The sequence below is a fragment of the Bacillus rossius genome, chromosome 6, assembly GCF_032445375.1.
Source record: "Bacillus rossius redtenbacheri isolate Brsri chromosome 6, Brsri_v3, whole genome shotgun sequence".
Lineage (NCBI taxonomy): Eukaryota > Metazoa > Arthropoda > Insecta > Phasmatodea > Bacillidae > Bacillus > Bacillus rossius.
Genome location: NC_086334.1, coordinates 3,251,932 through 3,261,297, shown reverse-complemented (window position 1 = coordinate 3,261,297; position 9,366 = coordinate 3,251,932). Strand labels below are relative to the sequence as shown.

Sequence of the window (9,366 nt, the reverse complement as noted above, 5' to 3'; positions counted from 1 at the left end):
ATTATTCATTGCGCACAGAAACTGAAATATTTTCCCTTCCCACGGGCTCAGGCTGACGTATTGTATTTCAATACTTTTTGTAAATATTGTAGAAAATTCACTTTTTTTTTGTTGGCTAAAATCGATCTCAATTAACACCCCCCCCCCCCCCCCACTCACACACACACACCTACACACACACACACACACACACGAATCGCCGCGCCGTCACACCTGGGTCGAGAGCTGCGCTGAGTAGAAAGGAGCGAGGGCGCCGGTTCTGACCAATCAGCGCGGTTCCCCTTCCCCTTCCACCCGCCTGCCCGCGACGCAGACTCAACTCAAGGTTGTATCAGCGAGCTGACTGCATACGTCTCTAAGACTAACAGTTAGGTAATAATTGTTACGACAAGACGATGCAGACCTTCTCGTCAACGGTACAAATTTCTGTCTTGGGACCCGTATGTATGATTCGGTGCGATTTTAAAGACGCTTCACGTCAAAAATCGAAACAGGCAACTCCGTTTTTGAAATTCGCGCCATCACGTGAGTTACGTACGTACGACGCTGTGCACCGGCGTCGACCGAGCGGGAGAAGGTCGCCGGACGACAAACCAGTCCGCTGTGTGCAGTTGTCTGATTGGACGCATGCAAGCATTGGCGTGGATCCCGGCCCAGGGGTGGGGGAGAGGGGGTAGATGGCTCATCCCCCCTCCTCCCCTGCATTAAGAAGCTTCTGTCTGAGGAGCAAGCGTGACTGTGACTATGTTTCATGGGAAAAAAAATGTTCTGTACGTTTGAAAGTTTTCTGCTTGTCGCATGCATATAGGCTAAAAAAGGGGCAGTATACAACATGCAAGCACCCTATACTTATACTCGGGGCGGCTCACCCCCTGTCTGATACTACAGACCAGCGCCCTGGATGAAGGGAAGCCTTCATTTCACAGACGAGAGAGCCACACCCGACGTTCCCCGAAGTTCATGCTCGCTTCTTTTTGTCCGTTCTATCTCATTGTATAAACCGGTGTGGCATTACATTTTGCGGTCGATTAGGATAGGTTAGCTACATTATAACTACTTTAAAACATTGTGGATGGTTAGTTATGTTTGGTAAGTATAGCTACATTAAAAATACCGTAAAATCATTTTATTTTTGCTTAGCAAATGACTTTTTGATATGTAGCTATCCAGGGCTAGGAAACCGTTTACATGATTTAACAGTATATCTAATGTAGCTATCCTAACCAAATCAACCGTCCACAATGTTTTAAAGTATTAATAATGTAGCTAACCTAACCTTTTACAATGAACAAAAAAAAAACACCCGAAGATGCACGATAGGGCGTTTGGCTCTCTCTCGTCTGTGAAATAAGGCTTCCCCTGGATGAAAGGTTGCCGAGACGGGGAAGCCGTCCACACGCAGGCGGCCAGAAGCCACTCCCTGCCTCACACGAGCTGAGGCTCTGCCCACACCTCTTCCAAGGACGCCCGATGGGAAGCCATCGCAAGAGAAAACTGCCGCATCGCGCGCCAGAACCACAAACTAAAACCAGAGGCAAGCGACTCTTACGATAGTTATATTATTATTTTTTTATTGTAATATAAAATGGAGAGGTTTCCAAATATAATGTTTCATTATTATTTTGTTGTGATGTTAAGAGCTTATAATAATAATTTTTACTTACATTTATCATCGCAATGTTATTATTTATTCGCACGTCTGAAAGCATCCACACAGTTTACTTTCTTGTATTTACTTTTGTTAGGAAATATTTAATTTAAATATGCACTTTAAGACTGGGGGGTCAATATCAGTATCGCTTCCTATTATGGAGTATTTATAATTGAGAGGTAGAGACCGGAAAATTTCGCGGATTCATTTCGTGATAGGCTGAAATTCAAACATGTGTACAATTATGCTGGTTCTGCTATTGGCTCGCAGTTTAACTGGAGCTCTCTGGGCCAATGAGAGACTATCGACCAAAGAAGCGTCGAATCACAAGCTACCCAGTGGAGACGCCTCACAATTTAGTACCCAATGAACACGCGTGTTTACTTGAGAAATGCAGAGGATAATGGAGGCTATCCTAGAGGTCATTGAATCCGCGAATTTTTCCGGTCCCTACTTATAAATCGATGAACGCCGGCTGCATGCACGACAAAATTGTCACGTTCCGCCTGAGCCGAGCGTGCAAGAACCGGCCAACCACCGTGCGAGAAAATCTTCTATAATATCAAACAGGTTAAGGAGTTTTTTTTTAAAAAATAAAACCTATGGTTCGTGATTATATTTAAACAAAAATATTAAAAATAAATTTTGAAAAAAAAAATACTGTAAAATAATATTTGAAAAATTAAAAGGAGTAGGTATGCAATATTTAATCAATGTTTTCTTATGACATCACGTAAGATGATCGTGGGTAAACCGACTGTACAGACAACCCCCAGAAGGAAATGAAGACGCTGCACGGGAGCTACCTGGCGGCCGTCACAGCGACTCCATGGGGATGAAGGACAGGCGGCTGGCCACCAGCAGGGGCAGCTGGGGCAGCTGGCGGGGCAGCAGCAGCACCAGCAGCAGCACCACTGGGGACAGGATCAGCAGCGCCAGCGAGTAGCACAGGAGCGCCCAGGCGGGAGACATGGCGGCAGCCGGCGGCTCATTCCTCGACTCCTTCGACACCCGCGGACCTCCAAGTCACACCTGTACCATGAAAATAAAGTAATACAGATAAAATAATGAAAAGTCCGGAATTATATTATAAACACGGCTGGTGAAGAATAAATTGAAGCAAAAAAATAAATAAATACTCAGTAATCAATATTAGTACCTATAAACAAGTGTAAAAAAATTAAATATTTAATTCAGTAAAACAATCGAGACAAATTTCTAAAATTATGAAAATCAATAAATACGCTAAATGATTATTAGAATTAATTAATTTTAATTATTTTTTAATTTTAATGTAGCTAATAATTTATAATGCAAATAAAGTATACACACGGGAACATATTATCACGCCTAAAGGAGTATCACCAAATCTTGCTTGTATAACGACACTTGAAAAAGTTGATAAACACAATTCTATCACTAATATTCACAATAAAAAATGTTTTTAATGATATGGATCAGTATTCAATATCAATCACTAAGATTTAAAAGCAAATAGTATAATATTTTCTGTATGTAGCCTTTTTTATGCTGTGAAAATTTCGTTGCATGGTGTGCGCGCAATCGTAAAAAATAACTCACATCATTTGTTCCTGAAGCGCCCGGTTAAGTGTACTTGGTTTCAACTAAACAATAACTCCCCATTAATTATTTTAGTAAGTGATATACAAAATTCCTGTCATAACATTGTGTATTACTTTTCCACTTACTCTCACGTTTTACAGTCTAAAGAAGCAGTGAATGCTGCAAACATAAGACAGTCATAGGATTAAAATTAAGGCGTTACAAATAAAAAATCGCAAACAGCAAATTACCAGACCCCAAACCAAATGGACGCACAATGTGGTAAGATATTTGGTTAATTGGAACTGGCTTGTTTGTTTACGTGAACACAAAGAGGTTGTATAGGTCACGGTGAACTACCGTGGAGCAAGCGAAATGCCTAGCACTCGGTGGAAATACAGCTGATACTCCATTGTTCGCTACCACTATCATGGAAACAATGGGAATAATTGCCCACAATGCAAAGTCAAACTTGACCTCCTGCTTACAGTCATTGTTTTACACACACACTCACTCGCATACACAATGATTGCACGCTAAGAACTTTCTTGATAGGCAGTAAGGCAGGAATACAGTTGGTTTGAATAAAATACTTTGTCGTGTCCAATTTTACTCCTTAAAATGTTTTTGGTGGTACAAACCTCACAAGTGGATTAAAAGAAAACCAAACAAATTACTGGATTATACAAATTGTGCTTTAAGAATATATATAAAAATACATTTTATCTGTTTATAATATTGCTAAAATATTATTAAACTCATAACTCGGTCCTTATGATTGATTATTTTTATATTAGGTAGGCGAATTCTTCTATTTCTACTTAAAAAATTATTAAATTAATTACGTTTGTAAATAAATTATTTTCCATTAATTTGCATTGGTAATAAAACTTAATAGTTGTACAACTATCCTTTAATACTAAATAATTTATAGTTATCGAACATGTGCAGAAAATATAGAGTATTTATAAACTTTTTAATGAATTTTAACAAGGTGGTCAGTATTTTAATAAAATTCCTTGTCAAAATCAAGTCCAAGCGGGAGTTTAGTATTTCTTCAAGATTTTTAGTTTATATCGGAAATGTTTCCTTATATAGTTGAACCTATCCCTCTGCAAATCGAATGATTTGATAGTCGACGTAGCTGCTCCGGTAGCGCATTCTAGCGGCGAGCGCGGAATTACGTGTGAGTCGCGTTCAGAAATGTAGTTGAAAACACAAAGCGTATATCTCGTTTAGCATTATTTTAAAGAATTCTACGTTAAATTTCGTGTCCGAATTTAGATTATATGTGTATTTGCAAGTGCATTTGCTCGTTACCGAGGTTAGATGTTACACAACTGTGGCGGATAACGTGAGACTCGCCCACAATTTTTTTCGGGAAGCCAAGGTGTACATCAAGTTATGTCCCTGCCCGAACACGCCCGAATATTCACCTTCGGCCAACCTCGGGATTTGTTTTATTTTTGCGCAGGAAAAAAGAATTCAAATATTAAAAGTGGTCGGTTAGGTTAGCTACATTAAAACACTTCAAAACACTACGGACGGTTAGTTAGGTTAGTATAGCTACATTAAAATAAACAGATATATATATACATATATATATATATATATATAAATAAACCCGAAGTTGGCCGAAGGTGAATATTCGGGCGTGTTGGGGCAGGGACAGAACTTGATGTACATTTTAGTACTATTCCCTTTTTTTCTTTCTCATCCAAACGGGGCCAAACTAAGTAAGAAGTGTTTTCCATGCCGGGAGCTGAGTAAGGAAAAGTAACGAGGAAACACGAGTTCGAGCGGCGACCATCTTAACAATCGCCATCGGCCTTCAAGGCGACTGAGCACTTGACCTTGAAGCTTGGTCACAGACACGCGCGTTCGTGGACGACAGCTTGGTCGGCGACACAACCCATCGCCGGCAGACGATGATTAATTGCGAGAATGATTTTGCAACACAACACTGCAACTTCTTAACTCTTGTGAAGAAATATATTTGACAATCCGTGGCTTTCTCCAGACGAATACAGAAGTTGCTGCGGTCCCGTTGCCCAGCTAAGAGCATTTATCCCTAAAAATAGGCAATAACGAAGGAAAAAAAAGGGGGGGGGGGGGTTTCTGTAAAGTCGGTTTACGGACGATAATTCTACGCGATAACGTCATAAGTAAACATTGATGAAAAATTGCATACTTTTTAATTTTCAAATATTATTTACAGTTTTTGCAAATTTAATTTAAATAATTTGATAAATATAATCAAGAACAATTAGTTTAAAAAAAAACCGCCCTAACCTGTTTGATATTATAGAAGATTTTCTCGCCCGGTGGTTTGGCCGGTTCTTGCCCGCTCGGCTCACGCGGAACGTGACAATGAGTCATGATTCTTCGTGCGTGCAGCCGGCGTTCATCGATTTATTAAGACGTTATCACGTCAAAAAATAATATATAAATGTAAAGGACGTTGACCGATACGCGACAGTGAGAAGGGAGGAAAGTGTAAGCGTGGCTGGGAGACAGAAGAGAAGACAAAGGCACACCTGCTTCAAGGTCACACGTACCTTCACCGGCGCGTGACGTAAGGCCGGAAGCACAACATGAACACCATCGTGATTTACGAGATGCCTCTCGTTGCCTTGGCACGCAAACCACAACCAACACACGAAAAAAAAAAAAAATTGGTTGTCTGTAAAGTCGGTTTAACGTGACAACGTCATAACAAAACATTAATGAAATGATTGCATACTTTTATGAATATAATTGAATCATTTTTATTGAATTATCTCTGTTTTGTATGGATACAAAGAAGGAGTGAAATGAAATCTACAATTTAATTGATAAATTTATTTTTATTTGCACTCATTAATTCAAATAAGTTTATTACTTTAACGAACAGATTATTTTAACTATAACTTTTATACATTTTGCTATTTAACTTCTTCCAATCTGTGTTATTCTGTTACGGATAGGACGATGATAGGAAAAGTAGGAAACGAATGGGAGTGTTTCAAGTTTAATGTGCCTCGAAAAAGTCAAATGGATGGTTGTTCCAATCGAGTGGAAGAGAGATAGATGCGGCGCAAGCGTACAATGAGCGTAACGGGACACTTTTTCGTGCGTGCAGCTGGCGTTTATCGATTTATTAGACGTTGTCACGTCAAAAAAAAACTTTTGACAATTCTAGGGCCAGAGATGTACCCCCGTGGTCTTGAAAAATACCATGTATAGGTATACATATTACCACAGATCTACAGAATTCACGTTATTTTCCATCACAATGGTAGAATCCACACTTTTGTTTAAACTCGGGATGTTATCATTTAGTTGAACGGCTGGTGCCGCATTATACCACGTGTCTTCAGTACGAGTGAGTGGGTAACATACTTTTCACTGCAATCTGGTTATTGTGTTACAGTCTTTCAGTGGCAGAGGTCGAAACATTGTTACAGTGTAGACTACAGCATGTTAGTTTGTACTGTGCATTTCAATTAGCACATACTGCCTCTTTCCACTGCACAGTTCCCGCTATTAGCGCTGTCCTTGTTTCCAATGGATGCCACGGAGTGCAACACTTTTACACACAACTTCATGGTGTGATTGAATTTTTTTTTAATGTACCTGAAACACTGACTGTATTTTGTAAATAAAATTTTTTAATGAAAGTTTTGGACCTCCTTTGTCTTGTTATATTTCCTCAAGAGCATCATCTGATGATATTCCAACTTATAAAAAGACGTAACTGAAAGGCGCCATCTTGGTTTCAACTGTTTTTTTCTTTTTAAAGTATAAAAAAAAACATGAATAAACAGTTAAGTAAATAAAACCAATCAATCAACATCCGATTCATCACAAGGAAATGCATAATGAAAGTTGGCTACCAATAATAAACATTGATTGTATTTATAATAATAACACAGTGACAAGAGGTAAGATTTAAAAATTAAACAAGTCATCAAAACAACAATACCGTAATTAAACCACTCAAGTGAAATATAATTTTATTTCCCAACTGGTGTAACAAAAGTTACGTATGTTCAGTATGTCCAATAACATAGAGACTTGCTTTGATGTATAAATAAGACGTATGCCAAATTTGAGAATTTTACATTCATTCAAAATTAGTGACACGTACAATAATAAAAAAAAATTAAACCCCAACTTAAGCATACAATTTTTACAACGAAACTGGTAAAAATGTAAAACCATAAATATTGGCTATAGTGATTAGCATAAGTCGAATGCCAGTTGTATTTCGCCGGACAATTTGACGGCTTGTTATGGTTCGACAAGCATGTTTCATGCTGTTGGATTCGCCTCTTTCTTTCCTGGTAGCGATCAGTGATAGATTCCAGACTTTTCTCTGCCGATAGTAACAAATAAACGTCTGCGATGCACTACTTGTTAAACGTAATACACCCATCCACGGACGCAAATAATAAAGGTACCTTGATATGAGAAATATATTGCCACAAACGCAGTCTTGGAATAAAACTGTCGTTAAGTGTAAGTTTTCTGTCTCTATACTGATAAGGTAACACGATAATATTTCTTTAGTGTCCATGGATACGTAAGTACATTAGTGTCAATGTTGTCTTGATCTGTTTTTTTTTTTAAATTAATATTTTTTGTTTTTGTCCTGCCTGACGTTATTTGCAGTTGACTAATGTTAAGCAAAGGAAAACGTTCCTCACAAACCATGCCATTAAACTTTTAAATATATTTTGTTTTAACCACAAAATATTAGGCTGGGCGTATTTTGACAAAATGTTGGAACAGTTGGCTAAATGGTGCCAACCATCTTAGCGTATTTGGATGGAAAGTTTGTTGGTTCGTATCCCAATGGGTCTTAAATGTCGAAACTGTCAAAGCATTAAAAAAAAAAAATGGTAAAAGATGTCGCTTGGATTCTAACCGCGACGAAAGCGAAGATTTTCATCGATGTGACGTTTCGGTCGACCTTGCAGACGCCCATCTTCAGGGTAGCTTGCTACCTTATTAATTAAGTGGCTGGTTCGATTCCGGCCCAGGTTCAGGACTCCGTGGAGCGGATGGAAACGACCACACACTGCGGATGGAAACGACCACACACTGCGGAATCATTCAGCCGGCGGTCACCGTGGCGGCCACGAGCCACGAGCCACAGAGCCACGAGCCACAAGCTACAAGCCACAGAGCCACGAGCCACAGAGCCACGAGCTACAAGACACAGAGCCAGAGAGCCACGAGCTACAAGCCACAGAGCCACGAGCTACAAGACACAGAGCCAGAGAGCCACGAAGCCACAGAGCCACAGAGCCCCCCGACAAACCGGGAACGCTTCGAAAGCGACGGCGCCGGACCCGGCCAGACCGGCGGTGCCGTAACCCGGGCTTGCGCAACCGTTTGTAGGCCGCGAGCCACTTTCATTTTCCAGCCGGCCCCCCCTCCCCCCTCCTAGAGAACTCACGTGCTCTCGACGCCCTGGACTCGTCCTCGGGCCGCACGCCAGGAGGAACCTCGCACCTCGACGTCTCGGCTTCGACTGAGCGGCTGCGGCCGAGCTGCGCATGCGCGGGCGAGGCAGCCGGCGCGGCTTGCGTCACCCTCTTCCCCCCACCACCCTCCCCAGCGCGCTCACGACACGTGTTATCGCACCTTTCCTCCGCCGGCGCTCCCGCGGGGTGAAGCAACGCCGACTAAACCGTCATGGGCACTGAAGGTCTTCTTTCTGCCACTTTTATAAAGAACTTCACAGTGTTCATAAAAAAAAAATTGGTTGTCTGTAAAGTCGGTTTACGGACGATAGTTTAACGTGACGTCATAACAAAACATTGATGAAATGATTGCATACTTATATGAATAAAATTGAATCATTTTTATTTTAATAATAAAATAATAAATACTTGAAATTATACTCGTAATCAGATTTTTAAAATGCAATAATAATTAACCTTTATTGCCGAAACTGTTGTTGTAATAAGCAATGAAAACCACATTAACTTTTCACTTAATTTTATCAACAGTCGAGTGGAAGAGAGATAGATGCGACGCAAGCGTACAATGAGCGTAACGGGACACTGTTTCGTGCGTGCAGCCGGCTTTAATCGTTTTATTAGACGTTGCCACGTCAAAAAAATTGGTTCGCTCTGTAAGTGACAGTTGGGAAACGGGTATCT

General features: G+C 40.4%; 1 long non-coding RNA gene across 1 annotated transcript; it reads right to left on the bottom strand.

Annotated features, from left to right (window-relative positions):
- Window positions 1-385: 385 nt before the first annotated feature.
- Window positions 386-8,734, bottom strand: LOC134532510 (uncharacterized). Its single transcript, XR_010075147.1, has 2 exons — window positions 8,658-8,734; window positions 386-2,683 (listed from the first exon to the last, which is right to left on the bottom strand). It is a non-coding gene; the product is annotated as an uncharacterized LOC134532510 (long non-coding RNA).
- Between the last annotated feature and the right edge of the window lie 632 nt (window positions 8,735-9,366).